The 20,274-nt window shown below is 42.9% G+C and overlaps 1 protein-coding gene across 2 annotated transcripts in view; it reads right to left on the reverse strand.

Annotated features, from left to right (window-relative positions):
* LOC123504197 (putative thiamine transporter SLC35F3) overlaps positions 1-20,274 on the reverse strand; it is a 133,498-nt gene that overhangs the window by 107,665 nt on the left and 5,559 nt on the right. The window contains exon 2 of one of the 2 annotated variants that reach the window (XM_045254549.1): positions 3,363-3,453. The exons of the other annotated variant lie outside the window; for it this stretch is intronic. The gene's annotated coding sequence lies outside the window, so the exon portion shown is untranslated. The remainder of the gene's footprint in view (positions 1-3,362; positions 3,454-20,274) is intronic. 2 annotated transcript variants of the gene reach the window in all.

The following is a 20,274-nucleotide window of genomic DNA, read 5'->3' on the forward strand; positions in this document are numbered from 1 at the left end:
ACAAATAGACAGACATGATTCAAAAAGATACTGAGACATACAGCCGGACAGATAAACAGAAATAGACATAGACAGATACATACATACATGCATACAGGTAGCCATTTAGACATTTAGATAGACATGGATGGAATTTAGACAGTCAGACAGGAAGAAGGAAACATTCAAAGAGACAGATAGACATACGGACATAGAGACCTTAACATACAGACATAGTAAGGATTTTATTGACCCATGACATGCAACGCTTCATTCCTACATATGTTCTTACTGCTCTCATCATGCTTTCACGCTGTTTCCTTGCTCAATGCTCTCTCTTTGCCTCTCTTTCTCTCTCTCTGTCTCTGTCTCCGTCTCTTTCTTTCTGTGTGTCTCTGTCTCTCTGTTTCTGTCTCTGTCACTTTCTCTCTCTCTCTCTCTCTCTCTCTCTCTCTCTCTCTCTCTCTCTCTCTCTCTCTCTCTCTCTCTCTCTCTCTCTCTCTCTCTCTCTCTCTCTCTCTCTCTCTCTCTCTCTCTCTCTCTCTCTCTCTCTCTCTCTCTCTCTCACACACACACACACACACACACACACACACACACACACACACACACACACACACACACACACACACACACACACACACACACACACACACGCCTTAATTAACTAGATGCTGACGTCAATGTTCACCATTAGTTATTATGAATATCATTAATTACTATAAATAACCCGTGTGTTAATTAGATTACTTCAGGTAACAATAATTCATTACCTGTGAAATTTTAACCGATATTAAAAAAAGAAGACATTGTTTATTATTACCAAACTGAAATACAATGTAATCTACGGGAAAGTCTATCCATGTCCCATTGGAAGTGCATGGTGAGAAGTGGGAGTCACGAGTGTAGCCGAGTCTCAGGTGTGGAGGTGGTGAAGAGGCAGAAAGTGTGAAGTTAATGAAGTTTACATAAATATGAGAAATTCCTGTGTGATGTTGAGGAGGGCAATTGTAAATATGTACTGGGTGTGAGAGAGAGAGAGAGAGAGAGAGAGAGAGAGAGAGAGAGAGAGAGAGAGAGAGAGAGAGAGACAGACAGACAGACAGACAGACAGACAGACAGACAGACAGACAGAGAATAAAATCAACATCTCAACCCACATTTTCCATTTGTAGTGAATACAAAAAAGAAGAGGTTCATTTCAGTCATGGAGTCTTGTTAGCTCACCACGCTTCACCACGCTTCACCACGCACCAAATGATGTATTGTTGCTGAGGGGAACACGGGACTGAATGACTGCACGACTAATGACCTGTCAGTGGCCATTGGCTGGTGTCGGTGAAGGCTGGAATCCCCTTTACGTATATCTTACCTATGACCCAAACTTAGAGGTTAAGATGGAGGTTTCGTTATATCTATCCCATTCTTATGGCTAACTCTTGATACCTCTGTGGAGCTTTTTTCATCGTAATTGCAGTTTTTGTTACCCTTGGCTGGTTTTCCCTTCTCATATAGAAAATCCCATTAGGTAGGTATTTGTAAGCCGAATTCACCAGGGAGTTATGACTGACATTTGAACAGTAGCTTCCATGTAGAATCTAGATATCTTTTCTTAACAGGAAATCAAAAGTTCTTCGTCTCAGCTCCTGTCTTTAGCTGTCAGTAATCGTTCACACTCTGCCGTTATTGTCTTGGCACTGTTGCTGGTGGTGAAGGTAATGATAGTGTTGTTGTTTTTGCTGTTTTTGTTCTTGTTCTGCTTTAGACGTGTGTTGCCGCGAGACGATAAACACAAACCTTTGATATATTTGTATCTTCGTATTTCCTATGTCCAGACCATAATCTTTAGTGTCGTCGTATTTACCTTCTCTATTTGCCCCGCGATGTTAAGTCTCTCGTGGCCAGGAGACAAATGTTTGCTTGACAGTGACTTGGCTCGTGTTTACATTTTCAATTTCCCTCCACAAGCTATGCAAGTTTATGGTTATGTTGTTTGTTGAGCCACACCTTGTCTCTCACTTAAGACTACGATTTTAGACAGGTTTATGCGAAGAGAATGACACAGCCACACGCACACACACATTACCACCAGTGCTGACGCAGGAAAACCATTGAGTACAAACAGACCCAAGCCACATTAGACCGTGTCGTAATTGTGTAAAGAGGCGCAGAGAAAAAACATGTAAATACCAATTGATCCACTACTGAAACCTTGTGAAGTTGCCAAGTGCAGGAATAAAGGCGGCCGTGACCTTGCCGAGTGTTCACTGTGCAGGGTCATGGCTACTCCAATTTGGCACCGATGCAGAGAGCGATAAAGGGGAAATAATTGTTATCGGGAATGTTACCGCGTTGGAAAGATGTTTATAGTGCGTGTTTCTTTGCAGGTATGTGAGGAATGTTATTTTGCAGGCCGTTGATAACAATTGATTGCAGTATTGGTAACGCCAGTGTTAGAATGTAAAGAATACGTAGAAGTGTTGTAGTATTGCAAAGTCAGGGAGAGACTATTGAATGATTTAGAAGTATAATAGTAAAATTTTTTCTTTACTTTATGGGAGTGACAACAACAACAACACAAAACCGTGGATTAAAGGCTCAGAGGGTTCTCAGTACTAAAATTTTTGATGTGTTTGTTATTTAATGGTTTAGCAATAGAAGAACAATATAATAGTAACATTTTTGTTTTCTTTCTTTACTTTATGGGAGTGACAACAACGCAACAACATGGATTAAAGGCTCAGAGGGTTTTCAGTACTAAAATGTATGTTGTTTAATGGTTTAACAATAGAGGAACAGTATAAAAGTTACATTTTTTTTATTTATTTTTCCTTTTCTTTTTATTCATGGGCGTTGCAATAGCACAACAGCATGGATTAAAGGCTCAGAGGGTTTTCAGTAGTAAAGTGTTGGAGATGTTTGGTGTATTAACTTAAGTATTTTGTGTTGTGATAAACGTGACGTCATTATGCTTCTTATTCTGAAAATCGTAATTCTATACAACTTGCTTTTAGGAGGTTCAAATGCAAGAAAGACTCACGTTACCTTAACCTCTCTGTCTCATCTACAGACGGAACATAGGCATCTATTTACCCCTTCCATACCAGGACGCGTTTCCATATTCATTCTGGTTACTATTTGTTGATTTTACACCCCTGCAAATACTTATGTGGGGGGACTGAAATAGTGAAGACTGTCGCCATTGTTTTCCTGACCTCCATAGATCTTTCCTAATGTCAATAAAATCATCTAATCACACAAAACTCATGCTAAAAATACGGCACCAGAATTAATAATCATAGTATTTTTAACGCTGTCCTCGATATCCACATCTAAATCCTTAATGCAGTAACTATGAGGGAACAATGATACACTTCAAATACCTCAGCAGAGCGTGAGTGCAGCCTGTGTGACCGGGAGCCAAGCCTGATCTCTTCACGCCACCAGAATTCTACACAAAATCTTCACAGGCACCTGAAAGAAAAAAAAAGTGGATTCTAGAAAATATATTAGGTAGACTAACTAATGGTAGAATGGAGTAGAGAAAAAGGCAGCTTATAATACCGTTCCCTAGAAAATAGACCAAGTAGATTTGAGAGAAAGATTCGTATTCTCAAACACATCTGCGCTTCGTAAATGGTAGTTAAAGGGTTAAGCAAGGTGGCAATCTAAGGGTTGATGGTGGTGGGAGTTAGAGTTAAGAAAGTTGGCAGTCAAAGGGTTAAGAAAGTTGGCAGTCAAAGTGTTAAGGAAGATGGCAGTCAAAGGGTTAATGGTAGTGGCAGTCAAAGAGTTAAGGGTGGTGACAGTCAAAGGGTTAAGGAAGGTGGCAGTCAAAGGGTTAAGAAAGTTGGCAGTCAAAGGGTTAAGAAAGCTGGCATTCAAAGAGTTAAGGAAAGATGCATAAATGACCACGAAAGTCCTGAAGAGCTTAACCATACTCCAATGTGCCGCTATGGAAACCTCCCTGAGCTGTCAATCCACCCTCCTCCTCTCTTGTCGCGTATAGAGTTCATCGCACCACTGTCTGCACGAGTGGATTGGTGATACATTGGCTCGCCTCACCCCAAAGGCTCCAGTGAACCTAAGCGACCCTCGTCAGACCCTAGCCAGCCTCGGCCCGGACATGATATTCGCCTGGTATCACTATCGACACGGATGGCCTGGTGACGTCATCCGCTCAGCTCGTATCAGGCACTGCAGTCAACCCAGTTCAGTCTAGTCGTGTTGGTGGGATCAGCCTTTGCAACGACCCCCTCTTCTGCATCGTTTTGTGTACAGTATATGCAGTTTTTGCGAAATATTACTGAGTTTTGTGAATTAGTTGAGAGAGAGAGAGAGAGAGAGAGAGAGAGAACTATTTGCTTACATCATTAACTATATCATTTTCACACTTCGAATTCAGTTTCCGTGTCACATATTCCTATTCTCTTAATCAGCTGCCTCATAGAAAAGACAGAATTAATCTTTTATTCTTCTTTTTCCTGTGAGTTTGTTCATGCAAGTAATTAATTTGACAGTGCTCGAAATGTTAACGAAAGGGAGTCATAACAGGTAAGAGCTTAGTTTGCTTGAGAATGGTCTACTTTGCTTGATTACGTTGTACCTCCACAATTCGTATGATAGTCCCGTGCCTTGCAGACTAATATTGAAGGTACAGGCTCTGGCAATGACGGCACAGACAGCGGGTATGAGGCTCAGACACAGGCCAGGCTCCTCTTCATGGCCCATCATCATAATGGAAGCTTGCCCTCAGCCCAGCCCCGAGAGGCACATTTCTCAGATCTATTACGGTTACTCACTGGAGCTGGTCATTCTGTTTTCCATATTACTAAATGACATTGTTAGAAGAAGCCATTGCGGTCATGTGAAGCCGCTCAGACATTTAGGTTATTGATAATAGTAAAGGAAATGTAAAAATAAAGATCACTTCCTGGAAACTAGAAATATAAGGGTTTTAACCCCTTCAATACTGAGACACATTTTTTATCTTGATTTTTGGGCATGATTAGACGATTTCTATTTACATTAGGAAGGGTCTTTGGAAGTAAAAAAAAAATAATGCCTAGAGTCTTTGCTATTCCCAACATATGTTTCTGAAGCTGTATAAAATCACCAAATAGTAACTAGAATGGATATGAAAACGCGTCTCATTACTGAAGGGCTTAAAAGTGTTTAATTTCATACCATGGTTCCAGTTGTAATGTCGACAGTGTGTGATGAAAACCCTTATGCTTCTCAGTGTCACGTAACAGTAAAAGCATAACACTGCCTTGAGGAAATAGCAAGTAAAACAGAGGCTTTAGTTCAGAATGTACTAGCGGCATCACACCACCATAAGACGACACAAAGTTGTAGTCAAGACAAGCAAAGACTCGCGGGGAAGGAAGCTCTTATTGAGGCCTTGAAAGTTACGAGTATAGACGAGAGACTTGTTTGTGTGCTTGTTTTTGGCCGACAATTTCCCGTCAGAGTCAGTGCCAGTACAAGCATTTAGATTCCGCTTGTAACATCCAGTTCAGTTAGTTTCTGTTACCTTGCTGAGTTGTAAATACAGTGCCAAGAAATTTAAGTTGAGAGTATAAGGAAGTCAATAAACAAACGGCATTCCTCTGTGTTTAATGAATTTACAAACACTTTCTCCTAGTCAGACTGATAAAATTTTTCAAGACACTAAAAAGAAAAGTCACCATTTGAAACCACATATAACACTTGAAGATTAATCAAAATACCACGAAATACCCATGAAATACACCACTTTCCTTCCTTCTTCCTTTCTGCGGACAGTGCTGCATACACTACCTAAAATTAATCAAAATACCGCAAAATACCCGTGAAATAGACAGCATCCCTTCCTCCTTCCCTCCTTCTGCGGACAATGTTGCAGAGGAGGGAGGGAAAGAGCCAGGGAATCAGCCACCGCCCTAAGTAAGGCGCTCAACACAACACACTGGCTCACACACCGCCGCTCACCGCTGTTATCTGTTAGCTGCAGGCGAGGTGTAGACCGGGCGACCTACTCAGGCTGCCTGGCGCACAGACACGATTTAGCTCTAGTGGGCTCTGAGGTAGTGTGTGATTTAATGTGTAGTGTGTGGTGCCTGTGTGAATGTAGTTGTGGCAGTGGAGTTAGTAGTTACAGTAGTAGTGGTGGTGTGTGTTTGTGTGTGTTCGCTGACTGGGTATTTAGTTGTTGTTCTTTTCTTTGACTTACAGGATATATTTGGTGATTATTTTATATTGCCATGGATTTTGGATATTAAGATTGATATTCCTGTATACTTTGGTCAATAATCTATCTATCTATCTATCTATCTATCTGTATACGCGCTTCCCACCCTTAACTCACTCCACATACCCTTCACCAAGACACTACCACTTTTGTAAACACACCACCACGCCATCACCATCTAATACTAAAGAGTGACAAGACAGTGAGGAGCGGGGAGGCACCTCTTGAATAAACGCTGACATTACTGGCTGTACAATGAAAAGGAGACCACGTTCTAGGGCCATGTGACGCCTCCTGGCATTTCTCGGCGTCTGTCAGGCTGGGGATATTGATTAGCAGGTCACGGGGGAAATTTATGACTCCAGGTGAACGGCGTCCTCCAGGCGTCCCCCGAGCCAGCCAGTGTGGGCCTCCAGTACCCCACACCCCCTTAAGGCACTGCTCTCAAGACTGCTAGGAAAGAAACTCATAAGTGTTTTGAGGGAATGGCTCGAGTTTGCTGAAGTTTACGGGGATGAATGCAATGTGAGTGATGGGGAGTGACGTGAGAGAGAGAGAGAGAGAGAGAGAGAGAGAGAGAGAGAGAGAGAGAGACACACACACACACACACACACAGAGGACACGCCAAGAGAACATTTTTGATAAGATCTGCTAATCCTAAAGAAATAATACAGATATTTCTGCGAAGGACAGTGTGTGTGTGTGTGTGTGTGTGTGTGTGTGAGAGAGAGAGAGAGAGAGAGAGAGAGAGAGAGAGAGAGAGAGAGAGAGAGAGAGAGAGAGAGAGAGAGAGAGAGAGAGAGAGAGAGAGAGAGAGAGAGAGAGAGAGAGAGAGAGAGAGAGAGAGAGAGAGAGAGAGAGAGAGAGAGAGAGAGAGAGAGAGAGAGAGAGAGAGAGAGAGAGAGAGAGAGAGAGAGAGAGAGAGAGAGAGAGAGAGATTACATACACAAGCACATGCCTCGTTATATACAAGTTCTGTACAAGTGGTGTACACGCACGTTCACCCTCTGCAAGGTTCAGTCATGCTTAAAGTAGAACACATCTTGTCTCACGCCTTTCCTCTTTAACCTGCGCCGCCATCGTGTCCGCGGCGACGTTGCTGCTACTGCCTCGCTAAGATCACACATTTTTCTTATTACACACTCAGTAACGTGTAATGACCCTTGAAACTTCCCTTTACATTCCCATATTTAACATTCAAGTTTTTATCAGTTGACTCATTCACATTCTAAGCTTTTATTGGGTGTCTCATTACACTCACTCAAAATTCCCCTTACATTCCCATATCTTCACCTCATAAGTGTATTTTAACATCTAAGTTTTTCCCAGTTACTCATCTAGACACTAAAATTTTATGGGGGCCTCTCTTGGTTCTCTTGAGTAGCGAGTATAGTCATTTGGCCGGAGGTAATCATGTCATCTGCTCTGTTACACTGCTACCACCTTCCATTTCTCTACCTACGTATCTCTCCCTCACTGACTGCTCCCTGGAAACGTTTACCCAAGCCGTGCGTGTCTCGTCACATACTCGTGCATCAAGGCAGCGGCGGTGTGGCGGTGCAGACACGAGGAACACATCACGCAGAAGGGGAATAAGATAAAAGCTGTTATGCTACTCTGGTGAAAACACGGTGGAATTGTTCAGGCAATTTCCCGCTCCGCCGACTGCAGCCTCCTGTTCTGTGAAAGAGGGGCCGCTGCAGTGTACCAAGATTTTCCTAGATTGCCACTCTCAAGAATTATTTAACTGTCAAGACATAAAAAAATTGCCGTTTCTTAAACACACATATACACACACACACACAGACACACACACACACACACACACACACACACACACACACACACACACACACACACACACACACACACACACACACACACACACACACACACACACACACACACACACACACATGCGGGTCCTATTGCCAAGTGTCGCGTCCCCTGAGAGCGAGTAGAGGGGCTCTCCATATCGCCTTTTGAGGACACGAGCCATTCGATGACTGTTTAATATGTAATGAGCCAGATGGCACCATTGATTTTATCCAACCGGAGACTCTGTGAAAGATGAAATTGTCGACAAAAATCACTCATAACCATGATGAACGCAAACGGTAAGACTTCTTGGTATTCCTGTTATCAATAACGCACAGCTTCCCGGACTCTCGCGCTCACGGTTAGCAGAAGTAAGCACTGTCTAAGAAAGTCATATTTATTAAACACTAAGTAGAATCAGGTGATGCAAAAGCTACGTCCATTAAAACATATATTTGATAAAAGCTAGCGAGGCTGAAAATTTTGCTGGCAGAACTAGGGCGTGTCAAATAGAACAGCTGCAATTATTCCGTGAGGCTGAATCCAGTCTTCTCCCTTGCTTTGTCTATAAACATTTGTGTGAGAATGTGGGACGCTTCCAGTTCATCGGGCTGCACTCATGTGAACGGCCCCAAGTGCATGCAGGGGTCAAGGGGTCACTCACACAACGCGCCGCGAAGCCAGGGTGGCTATCATCGGAAGAATAAGGTCCTTGAGTGGATGCAACTATGAAATTGACTGGTAAATAAGGTACCGCTATGTTCTGTGTATACTAACAAGTTATGATGATCCCTGCATTTGTAATTTGATTCACAGAAGGGTGTGGTAAAGTTACTGCCACGAAGGGGAGGGAATTATTCCATTAACCCCTTCAGTACCATGACGCATTTTCATATTTATTCTGCTTACTATTTGGTGATTTTATACAGCTTCAGAAACTTATGTGGGTGATTAAAGTAGTGAAGACTCTGGCTATTAATCTTTTGCCCTCCATAGACCCTTCCTCATGTCAATAAAATGGTCTAATCGTACACAAATCTCATGGTAAAAATGTGTCCCAGTATTGAGGGGATTAAACACTAAAAATTCCTCTTTATCATCTCGAATACCAGTCAGGTCTCCTCGCAACGAAAACCTTCAGAATTTGCGGGGCTATTTCAGGTGTTTGCGTATTGTTATGATATGTAACGTAGGTGTCCAGTACCTCGTTTGATTTCTTGTAAGCTTAGTGAACTCTTGCCGTAGAAGATTATTATGTCATCACAGTCACCTAATCCATTTATAACTTCTAGCATGCTTAATGAACGCTGAACGAACCGAGAAAGCAAAGTGTGTGTGAAGAGGAGGGAAGGTGGCTAAACACTGGGAAAAAAGCACAGTAGACTCCTTCGTTACATCCCCTTACATAACCTATTCCCTCTCAACAAGCCCCCTTATGCCAGGTCTCAAAGAAACGCCCTTACGCCGAGCCTCAAACAAACACAGCAACCATACGTGCTTAAAGTGGAGCGTCTGGTGGCTGGTGGTGGCGTGTGTGCACCTCGCGGCTCAACCCACCAAACATTACCGCATATGAAAACCATCGCACCTGGACCGGTCTAACTATCACGTCCGTCCCTCGAGGCCATCAGTGTGTCCTTAACCCACTTTCACACCTCCCGCCTGCCTTCCCACTCCTCTCTATACATGCGTACTTAAGTAATGGTTAAATGGTCAATATGTATATTTGCTCCGCTCTCTCACCATTATTTTCAAAGGCCACATGATTTTCCGGGTTTTCAAGAGTGTTTCTCCTGTTAGAACTGTAAAAAGTATGTTAATCTCTCACTATTACCGTAAAAACACTGACCAAAACTCGTCTCTTCATCTAGGCATTCATGGTTAGAGAGCAAAGCATTTCTGAACATACGCCATAGCAGTGAAGTTTCCCGCCTCCTCTGCTTGACAATTCCCATCAGCACTTGCACGAGAGAGTGGGAGAGCAGGAGGGCTGTGAAAAATGCAAGGGAGGGAAACGAAGAGTGAAAGGAAGGGAGACGTGGAGAGAAGAGTTATAGGAAGAGGTGGAGAATGGGAGGAGGAAAGTGAGAGGGGAATGGAATGATGAAAGGAAGCCAAGAGCGGCAAAAATGGGAACGTAAAAATTTATTGTTGAGGTGAGAGAAAGAACGGAGTATAAAGAAAGCTGTCTTGGCTGGAAGGAAAGGGGGAAAATGATTGGAAGGAGGGTGGAGGAGAGAGGGAGAGGTGTCAGTTGAAAGGAGATAGGAGAGGGAAGGAGAGAAGGAAGGGGAGAGGAGACAAAACATGGGAAGAAAATGCAGTATTATGCCTTGATGTAATTGTTTTTCACTGTGTGTGTGTGTGTGTGTGTGTGTGTGTGTGTGTGTGTGTGTGTGTGTGTGTGTGTGTGTGTGTGTGTGTGTGAAGGAAGCCATTTGCATACACTTATCGTTCAGAAGTGGAGGCCTGCTGCTAATAGAGGAATTTAAAATAGTTGTTGTTGCAGTGTTAGTGTAAGTGCTAATAGTAATAGTAGTAGTAGTAGTAGTAGTAGTAGTAGTAGTAGTAGTAGTAGTAGTAGTAGTAGTAGTAGTAGTAGTAATAGCACAATGCATTACCTCTTCTACGTGCCTTTATGTGCTATTATTGTTACTACCACCACCATCACCACCACCACCACCACCACCACTCCAACAACAACAATAAGCCTGCAGCAACATAAAGCCACAATACCCAAACACACGCCTTCACCTCCACACTTCCTTACAATTGCCACACATTTCTGCCTCTGGTATAGCTAACCATACCAGACGCACCTCCCTCCCTTCCTCTCCTTCCTTGTCCCTCTCTGCCCTTCCCTCAACGCGTCTTTCAGGGAGGGAGTGAAGGAGGGAAGAAGGAAGGAATGATGCCCAGACTTTTTCACTCAGACCCTATTAGTTTTATGGGTGTAATATCAATAATGGTTAACCCTCCTCCTCTTCCTCCTCCTCCTCCTCCTCCTCCTCCTCCTGCTGCTGCTGCTGCTGTTGCTGTTGCTGTTGCTGCTTTTAGTGCTATTCTCATATCTAATTCTTCTCTTCTACAACTCTCCTCCTCCTCCTCCTCCTCCTCCTCCTCCTCCTCCTTTTTCCTCCTCCTCCTCCTCCTCCTCCCTCTTCTTTCTTCTTCTTCTTCTTCTTCTTCTTCTTCTTCTTCTTCTTCTTCTTGTTCATGTTCCTTCACCCTTTTCTTCTTGTTTTTCTTCTTCCTCTTCTTCTACTTCTTCTTTCTTCACCTTTTTCTTCTTTTTCTTTTTCTTCCTCTTCTACTTCTTCTTATTATTATTCTTATTCTTATTATTATTTTCATTATTTTTCTCCTCCTCCTCCTCCTCCTCCTCCTCCTCCTCCTCCTCTGATAAAAACTACTTCCCTCACTTCAGTCCTCCTCCTTGCCGTCTTCCTCCTCCTCCGCTCCCATATCTCTTCTTTCCCTTTTAGCGCTCCTCTCCTCCTCCTCCTCCTCCTCCTCCTCCTCCTCATTTTCACCCATCATTTCCTCCCGCAACGTGGCTTTACTTGCTGCCTCGCTAGGGAATTGTTACTGATTCTCTCTCTCTCTCTCTCTCTCTCTCTCTCTCTCTCTCTCTCTCTCTCTCTCTCTCTCTCTCTCTCTCTCTCTCTCTCTCTCTCTTTCGTAAACAGTGACTCCCTCTCCAAAACCACATATTCTGACAGGCTCCCTATTTTCACACCTTTGTTTACTTCCACCACCACCATCACCTCCACCGCCACTACCGCCACCACCACCACCACCACCACCACCAAGCACACAAAACCCACCGTCACTTCTACTAACAATATCAGCATTTCCATTTAACCTTTTTGCATTTTTCACTCTGTCTCTTTCGCTCCACTTCCTCTTATTGGCAGGCAGATGATGAGGCGAGCAAGGAAGGAAGGAGGGAAGGGGATAAGAGATGAAAAATATGCTCTTTTCTTCTTCCGTCTTTCCTTCCTTCCGGGTTTCCTTCCTTCTCCTAAGATGGATGGTAATGTATGAGTATTAACAGCACCTGACTATTGGTACTAAATGCTGTTTTTCGTGTGCTTAAATGCTACTACTGCTATTGCTAATACTACTGCTACTGCTACTGCTACTGCTACTACTACTGTTACTACTACTACTACTACTACTACTATTACTATTACTACTCACGCACACACACACACACACACACACACACACACACACACACCTCCATCCCACAACACAGCAACACACAGCACCTGCGTAACATTAACTAACACAACTCACCTCACCTCCATAACAACACAAGACAAACAACACCCACACATCGTTCATCCCTTATCCAACACACACACACACACACACACACACACACACACACACACACACACACAACACACTCCCACAACACAACACAACACACATCCTCTCCCACGTCCTTTAATGACTTTTCTTCCTATTGACGACCTTTAATCAACTTTAGACCCTCGCTTCCTTCCTGTGGCCCTGTCCCTCTAGCCTTCTGCCCCTCTGACCCAGCCTCTAAATACGAGCAAGGTCACGGCAGCACGAGAGGAGAAGCTGGGTCATTAGGAGAGGCAGGTGCAAAGGTGGGGCGGGGCTGGTAAGGTGTGGCAGGGAGGCAGGGCAGGTGAGAGGAAGGGTTACACAGATGGGCAGTTCCGTCCGTGATTCAGTAACCTTGTGAACTTAGTGTTAATGTCTCCTCCTGCGGGACTATGTTGACTTTTATTGCACGCTAAGGGAAGGAGAGAGAGAGAGAGAGAGAGAGAGAGAGAGAGAGAGAGAGAGAGAGAGAGAGAGAGAGAGAGAGAGAGAGAGAGAGAGAGAGAGAGACTCAATAAAAGGATTCAATTTCCTTGTTGAATATAAAATCATGTAATATTCTCTCTCTCTCTCTCTCTCTCTCTCTCTCTCTCTCTCTCTCTCTCTCTCTCTCTCTCTCTCTACCCATCTTGAAGTGACCGAGAGTGACAAGCTTACTAGACGCAGCCATAACTAATTCTCCTCATATATATTACCTCTTTAAAATCGTAGCAGAGCATCTTATCAAATATGTACCAGGCGAGGGAGAGGCACGTTTTAGTCTGGCCCTTTGACCCTCCTGGAAGCCGGCGGGGAATCTTGGGCGTGGTGGCCAAGATGAATAATGTAAAATGATGTAAAGTTCTGTCGTTAGCTGCAGTGTCGCGATGAAAGGAGGTGGAGGAGGTAAAGGAGGTCAGGCACGTGTATGATTCAAGCTAGACATGTGAGAGAGAGAGAGAGAGAGAGAGAGAGAATTTTCCGACTCAAAGGTTAAATCATATTATTAATGTGAGGTTAATTTCACGTTATAAGCGATGCAGCCCAGCCATTGTTCATTTGTAATTTATTAACGCCTCACTCTTCACATTACTTGATTGGACGTTAGGCAAGACGAGAGCTAGACAGACACTTTTACGACTTAAAGGTTGAAATGGATTGATAATGTGAGGTTAGATTCACGTGTGAGACAACTCCGTATCCTTCATCACCATAGTCTGTTGTTGTCTCAAAGGTAATTCATTGCTTGACTGGAGGTCAGACACACGTAGGTTGGCCGAGAGACTTGACTCAAAGCACTGGCTGATCATTATTGTGAAGATACCTGATGTAAGCCAGACAACCTCCCTCTATTGTCGACATACTCAATTCATCCCTTAATTGTGGTCAGATATATGTAGGATTAGTTTCGACGTGAAAGAGAAGGAGATTTATACTACGCAAAGCACAGACTGATCATTATTGTGAGGATAAATGGATGAAAACAAGACAATCTCCCTGTATTGTCGACTAAAACGTCATTGCTCTGCTGAACGTACAGATGCAGCTGTGTCTGGGTTGCTGTATATATGTTTGCCTCCCGATGTTTTTCTTTTTCACTCCGCCGCGCTTACCGAGCTGGCGTGAATTAATCTTGTTGACTTGGCCTAGAAACAAGCTATAGTGAGTTGCTGGAACAGGAACGAATTTTTTCTCTCTCTGTTACAAGTGAGCAAATGAGGTTGTAAAGGCAAATTGCTCTTGGCTCGTAAATCTAAAGCTACAATTAAGCTTTAATCTCTTCGCTGCCAGGTGATGTTTTTTTCCGGGATTGCTTTCAACTTTTAGACATTTCATTTTATGCTACAACGATATGAATAATTCTAGCCTGGGAAAAAACAAGACCAGCCTCCTGTTCCTTCTTCATCTTTGTTTCTACTGGTCTGAATGAAAAAGTTAGTCGATAAATAAGCAATGTCCGTCATTCTGTTTATTCTAAAGCATCTAAAAAAAAAAATAGAAATCAGTGACAATTTAGAAATAGCGGGAAATTGAGATGAGAAAAAAAAGCTATTACATTCTAAACCTGTTCAAGAAAATGTATGCAGATGTAGAACTCAGTTGTTTGGGGGAAGTTTCACAGATTTTCCTTTTCATTTAAGTCTACGGATTGTGTATATCATGTTTCATATTCGGGGAAGACGACAGAAGTAGAACGTTTGCGCTTTTTGAGTGTCCTTTGATTGGTAACTGCTGCGGAAAGCTCTTCTGTCTGCTTTCTGAAGAGTCATCACACGGGCAGCATCAATGACACACGTAACTTATGTCGCATCCTCGCCTGGCCTCGTTGGAACTTTCTCCTCCTCTCTTACTAATCTGCTTCTTGTGTCTGTGTATATAGATTACCAACGTCATCTTATTTCACGCGTGCAATTACCAAAATGGGTTGTAGTTTCCTGTTATCTCATTCTGACAACAAAGAGCTGGTAAATGCTACACTTGCACCAAAACAACTTCTGACGAACTACTATGACCAACTCTGCTGTGAACTAACTTTAGCCTCGCAGCCACACACAACAAAGGCCTCAATTAGCATGGCTGTACACCTACTTTACCGCCGCAATTACTGCATCACATCAGCGTAGCTCAGGTAAGGGCGATCCTCATGATTTCTTTCCTTTACACCACACACATATTGAGATTAGGTTAATCTGCGCCTCTGTGTGCTGCCAGTAAGAGACCGCTGTTGAATATGTACTGAGCTTAGAACGTGACGCCTTGATTTTTCATTGCTAAAATCGTCAAATGAGAATATTCAGAGCAGTGTAAAAGGTGGTTTGTATGGACAGATAGAGTAAAAAGATAAAAGACTAGATTTTTAACGTATTATAGTACAAGAAATGAGTATCTGAAGAATTGCAGAGGATTATGAGAGGAAAACTCACTGTTTTAATTAAAGAACGAAGATATAAGCACTGGACGAGGGCAGAAAATTAAATATGATGCACATTGATAACTAGAGAACCACGTTACCCGCCGCTCCGCTTATACCATTTCCATCATCTCTAAAATACTACATGAATAGAAAACTAAGACATGTGTTTCTGAAAGAGGGTACGAGAACCTATTTCTTGGTAGGTGAGATGGGTCTAGTTACAATATTTCGTTATTTAGGCACAACACAAACAAGAATTTACTGAGATGAAGTTTGCTTGTCTAATTAAGAAAATGTCGGAATGAAGAACGAAGCACTGGACGAAGATAGAAAATTAAGTATGATGCACATTGGTAACTAGAGAATAAAGCTTTACCCACCGGTCCACTGATACCATTTCCATCACATCAAAAATATTACATAAATAAAAAGTAAGACATGTTTTTCTGAAAGAGGGTACGACCTATTTGCTGGGACATTATTTTTTTTTCTTTTTCTCTTTCGTCCCTTGCAAATCTTTTCCGTCATCGACATGTGGGTGAAAGTTTGTGGGTTTTTTTTCCGCGTGTTGAATCAAAGCTTTTTACAACTTGTGGTAAATGTCCCAAGTTGTTTCTTTCCTCCTCTACATCATCATTTTTTTTTTTTTTTTTTTTGCAATGTTTTCATGTGCAAAGTTTGGAGAGTTTGTCCTTTCCATTGTTCCTCTCCCACCCCTCTCCTTTACTCTTCTACCTTCTTCTTTGTTCCATTTACTCATCGTCATCTCATGCCTTCTCTTCTTAGATTTATTTCATCTGCTCCTTCCTCGCATTGCCTTCATCTCCTTTGTGCAATTCCGTTCATCTTGGTTTAAGGCTGACGTCTCCTCCTCCTCCTCCTCCTCCTCGTCCTCCTCCTCCAGTCTTGAGTGTCTTAAGCACCTGAGAACTCGAGAGAAGCAGCAGTGTTCCTTGTGGGTTTCCCTAAGGGGACAGAAGCCTTCAGGATGCGAGAGACCACCTCCTTTTCACTACTCAGTCTCTCTCTCTCTCTCTCTCTCTCTCTCTCTCTCTCTCTCTCTCTCTCTCTCTCTCTCTCTCTCTCTCTCTCTCTCTCTCTGACGTGGAGTATTCGTGACACAGCGCTAGTATGTGCGAACGTTCCCTCCTCCCTCTTTGCATGGCTTTCTGACTGCTAAGTGCACCAGATTGCATGTAATGTGATTTGTTATGGTGTGTGATTGAAGTCCTTTTCATTTTTCTTTTTTTATCTTTGTGGTGGTGGAGTGAGTCTTGCGTGAACCCATCAACACCACCACCACAACCACCGCCGCCGCCGTCGCCGCCGCCACCACCTGCCTCACTTTACACACACATACACACATGCATATTTATCTTTTCTCCCTCTTCCTGGTATTGTCCATGTGTCATATATCTTCTCTTTCTTTCTTTCTCCTTTTCTTTATTTCTTTTTTTTCTGTTTGTTTTATCTTTCGTTCGTTCTCGCCATATTTCTTGCCATTTATCTTTCTTTCTTATTCGTTCTCTATTTTCTCTTAGTTTCGTTTATTTTTCTTTTCTTTTTTTTCGATTATCGTCTATATTTTTTTTTTCGCATGTGTCTGTCTATGGTGTATTCTCTTCTCTCTTCTTTTCTCTTTTCTTCTCTCCTCACCTCTTCTCTTTTCAACTCTTCTCTTCGCAACTTTCCTCTCCTCTCTTTTCCCTTCCCCTCCTCTCCTCCTCAGCCATCATTCCGTTCATTACTTCTGTCACGGGAGCGCATTATGAAACCTTCTCTCTTCATATCCGCCGTTTACTCACATTCCCTGCATCACTTTTCACAATTTTGATCTTTCCGTCTGATGAATGAGGTTAGCTGCAGGTCCCTTCCTTCTCTGAGTGGTGCAAAACTCCCTCTCTTTTTCTCCCCTCCTATAAAAGTCTCCTGTATTTTTGTGAGTTGTTTGTACCTTGCTGCTGTCTTTGTCTCTAGTTCCAAAGGTGTGTGTGTGTGTGTGTTTGTGTAGGTGAATAGAGTGGATGGGAAATTGCTCCTTGCTTTCTTGTTTTGGTGTGTTGTGGTGTGTTGGTGGTTGTGTGGTTGGTGAGTTGGTTGTTCTTGGTATTAGAATAGTCGTGTGTGTGTGTGTGTGTGTGTGTGTGTGTGTGTGTGGGTGGGTGGGTGGGTGGATGGGTGAGTTTGTGTTATTTGTTAGAAATATGTTGTTATTCGGTTGTTGTTGTTGGCTTTCTCTATCTCTTTCTATCCCTCTTTCTTCTCTCCTTTCTCGTTGTCGCCCTCATCTTCATCTTCATTCAGCCTCATCATATTACTGCTACTGTTACTGCTACTACTACTGCTATCACTACTACTACTACTACTACTACTACTACTACTACTACTACTACTACTACTACTACCACCACTTCTACTACTACTACTACTTCCACCACCACTAGTTTACCATCTCATATCTACCACCTTAAATTAGATACCGTGTTACGAGCAGTGTATCGCAAACTGCCACGTAAAGTCTCAAGAGATCAGATGCTGTTTGTCCTTCTTTTGTATTCTTTACGTTGCTTTTATCTTCCTCCTCCTCCTCCTCCTCCTCGTCCTCCTCAACCATCCTCGCTATGACATAGGAGCGCCTTAGGGTAAATAAGAGCACTTTTCCCCTGCGATGATGGGCTCTGAGTGGCTAATACTTCACCATCTCTCCTCCCTGATGGATGAGAGATAACTGCCGCCCTTCAGCCATACACCTTTGCCTTCTCACACACGCCAAGACGTGGCGTAGAAGACATAGGGATCTGAAAATGCTGAATATATTTTGTTGTGGTGGTATTTTTTTATTTTTTTTATTTATGTATTTTTTTTTTTTTTTGTTGAGAGAGTGACTTCATTGATGGGTATTTATTCATTTGTTTCTTTTTCCTCTATATTAATTTCACATTATATCCCATCTCTATTTATTCCTTCAGAGTCCATTACATTACTATTCACTATCGTATTTTTCTTATTCTTCATATTAAACTATCGAAATTATGCACCATTTCTTCATTTACTATAATTTTTCTAACCACAACGACTATTTATCCTGAAACGCCTGTGTTATTTTCGTCTTTCACTTATTATCAACAGCCGAGACATGAGTGGAGGAGGCTGAGGTAGACTTTTATCCTGCAGTGGACTCAAAGGGGCTTATAATGAAGGTGACACGGGAAGGTGGCCTGTAGAGAGAAAGGTTTAAGTGTTGTGGTTGCCTTGAGTGTTAGTGTGGTGGCGTGTTGGTGTGTTGGTATGTTGGTGTTAGTAGGTTACCTTTGAAGAGTAGCGTGACCCTTCAGATTAAGTAAACTGTGTCTTAGTACTCAGGTAATTACTCCCCCTCATACCTGGTAACCTACATACCTTGCGAAGTGTTAATTGGGGTTGTTTTTGTAACATTCATCACTATTCAGACTTCACACTTTCGTCTCACTCATTATAAAAAAGCACGATCAACTATTATTAGGAAAAAACAAGACTGAACACTGACCAACCACGATCATTTCCTACCTTTCTCATCTCCACTCTTCACTCATTATACGTATATGCTTTTTACTTTGTCAATTTCGAAGCATAACATTGCCTAATACCTTTCTCATTATCTTCAGCACTTGACGAATGCGTATAAGAGTGTAAGATTACTGTTGTGTAACTGTTCATGTTCCTTCTTCTTGGTTCCTCTTCTACTCCACTTCAGAAATTATGAAGGCTTTTTCTTTTTTCTTTTTTTTCGATCGCGCCTGGTCACTTAGCGGATCTGGGCCGTCATCCAGAACAGCAGACAACGGATCCATCACCATTGACTGAATTAGAGTCTTTGGCTTCTTGTCTCGAGATGGTTCATATTCTTTCAGTGATCTGTCCCTCACCCATTGTTGCAAGGAGGGAGTGAGGCTGGCCAGTGTCTTCCTTCTTGCTCCCCTCCTCCGTCTCACTTCACACCGCGCACTCCACCAGTCACTGCAGCTCCTCACTAACGTCTTAGTATACGCCATCCCTTACTGCTTTCACCTTCGTGTGAGTAAAGAATATTCCTCGTAAGGGCGGAATGTTCTTAAAACAACTTATATCGCCTACAATCTCGCTTTTCATGGATATTAAGTCTAATCATAATTTGTATTTACTAAAAACAAAGCCTCGGAGTGTTCCTGAGCTACTGGGCCGGTATTATCTGGTCAATAAAGCGTCATTTGCGATTAGGCAAATGAATCCACGCTTACCCACAAGCTTCCTCCAAACCACATGATTTCCGCGGCACACTGACCCACCTCGGGACCTTATCGAAACTTTCCCACTGCCTAATGCAAATTAATCTTATCAATATCCAGAAGTCACTGAGAGAGAGAGAGAGAGAGAGAGAGAGAGAGAGAGAGAGAGAGAGAGAGAGAGAGAGAGAGAGAGAGAGAGAGAGAGAGAGAGAGAGAGAGAGAGAGAGAGAGAGAGAGAGAGAGAGAGAGAGAATCCAAAATCGCTCTTAAATTATGAATAAAACCATTAAAACACCCATGAAACCTTAAATAACTTCAGTACAGCTGGTTGAAAGCAGCGGTGGTAGGCGCTGAAACGTTTGAGTATGCGGGGCCGAGTGTTGCCTCCCTGGTGGTGCGTGGATGCATGGCGCTTGTTTGTGTAGTATTTCCGTCCTAATCTGCCTCATCTTAGTCACGTTTCCGCTTAATACCGTGCCATGCGTCAAACAAGGTGCCCCACCGCCACGCCAGAACGTCCTGCTGGAGGCCCTGCTCCTTGCTGTCTGTCGCGGCTCCTCTTATGTATCATCGTCCTCCCGTTATTACGTACAATGAAGCCTCCATTATCGCCTCCGTGTCTGCGGCAACGGCTATTACAGCTATGTTTAGCGCTTTCTTTTCTGCTTGCTGGCGAATGAAACCTGCACGTCATTACTGTGTTTGTCATCATTATCAGACTCTAGTTCCACTGCGGGACAAACGA

The sequence above is a fragment of the Portunus trituberculatus genome, chromosome 15, assembly GCF_017591435.1.
Source record: "Portunus trituberculatus isolate SZX2019 chromosome 15, ASM1759143v1, whole genome shotgun sequence".
Taxonomy (NCBI): domain Eukaryota; kingdom Metazoa; phylum Arthropoda; class Malacostraca; order Decapoda; family Portunidae; genus Portunus; species Portunus trituberculatus.